This window comes from Cavia porcellus, unplaced genomic scaffold, assembly GCF_034190915.1.
Source record: "Cavia porcellus strain 051 isolate PalLab524CR breed Dunkin Hartley unplaced genomic scaffold, mCavPor4.1 scaffold_32, whole genome shotgun sequence".
In the NCBI taxonomy this organism is placed as follows: Eukaryota; Metazoa; Chordata; class Mammalia; order Rodentia; family Caviidae; genus Cavia; species Cavia porcellus.
The window spans coordinates 31,365,135-31,366,733 of NW_026947515.1; the positions used below are offsets into that span (position 1 = coordinate 31,365,135).

At 37.8% G+C, this 1,599-nt stretch overlaps 1 pseudogene; it reads right to left on the minus strand.

Moving 5' to 3' along the window:
• Positions 1-209: 209 nt before the first annotated feature.
• LOC106026472 (olfactory receptor 5I1-like) lies at positions 210-1,123 on the minus strand (annotated as a pseudogene).
• Positions 1,124-1,599: the final 476 nt, after the last annotated feature.

The following is a 1,599-nucleotide window of genomic DNA, read 5'->3' on the forward strand; positions in this document are numbered from 1 at the left end:
TTAAAATAATAAAATGTATATCATACATGTAATATAAAAAAAAAGACCAGGCATAATGTAAGGCATTTATACTCTTCTGTATTCAGGAGTTCTCTATCCACAGAGTTGGAGAATATCCATGTCAAGCTAACTTTTGAATAGAAACAGAAATCAAAAACCATTGCTCAACTTGCACTGCCCATTTCTTATATTATGATAGCCTTTTGTGGTTAATCAACTTTTCTCAAGGCATTCTTGACATCCTTGTTTCTTAGGCTGTAAATGAGATGGTTCAGCATGGGTATAATTAGCGTATAGAATGCAGAGGTCACTGTGTCAGTGTCCATTGAATGGCTCACACTGGGGTGCAAGTCAACGAAGATCAGAGTGCCATGATAAATAGTGACCATCATCGGGTATGAAGCACATGTGGAGAATACTTTCATACTTCCTTCTGCTGAACCTGTTTTAAGGATGGCTACTACAATACAGATGTAAGAGAGGAGAACTGTTAGAAGACAAATAGTTACCACTAAACTAGCCAACACCACCAGAATGATGTCATGCATGTCTGTGTCAGTGCAGGACGAAGAGAAAAGTGGAGAGATATCACAAAAGAAATGGTTTATTTCCTTGGAGCAGAAGTCTACAAGGAAAGTGATGGTGATGTGAATGATTGTGCTTATGGTGTTCCCCCAAATACTCCAAGTACAATCTGGCAACAAAGCCTCTTGTACATAGCAACAGTATAAATCAAGAGATTGCAGTTGCTCTGTACCTGTTGTAAGCCTTGGCAGCCAAAAGGAAAGATTCTATGTCTACCAAAGAGCAGAAAAAATATAACTGTGCTGCACAGCCAGTGTAAGAAATGGTCTTATCATCGTAAATCAAGTTCATAAGCAATTTTGGGCCAATGATAGAAGAGTAGCTCATATCTACAAAGAAGGGCATACAGAGGAAAAAGTACATCAGGGTGTGCAAGTGGGAGCTGAATGTGATTAACACAACCACGCCATGATTCCCAATCAGGGTGACAGGGTAAATGGAAAAGAATGCAGCAAACAGCAGAAGCTGAAGTGCTGGACCTGGTCACTGAGCCCATGAGAAGGAAGTCAGCAGACAAAATGCCATTCTCCAGCCTCATCATGTATGGTGCTTATGCCTGTCTGGAGTGGTGATGGCATAAGGGCAAAAGTGGATGCAATAACTGGATTCCAGCCACAGAAAAAAGAAAAGGTCAAAGATTTACAGTCAGTGACTCTAAATCCACTCACACATTCTCACTTCCAGGAGTCATGCCTACAGTTTTGCATACTTGAGAGCATGCATTTTAATTTTGATAATTAAATCAGAAATTTAGTTTGTAAAATCAATTGATAAATTAACTAATTAAAATACATTTTGCATGTACATAATGATCACATTGATCATCAACTTCCTTTAGTAGTTATTTTAACCCTTTGTTATTTTAAGGAAATGTCTTAACATTTCATTTTCCTTCTCAGAAAATAGCTTTTAATTTTCAAAGAAAAATGGTTAATAGAAAAAGAATGATTATGCTGGCCTTTGAATACATCAGTGTCTCTCTTTCCCACTATTCCTTTCTTCTGTGGGGAAAAT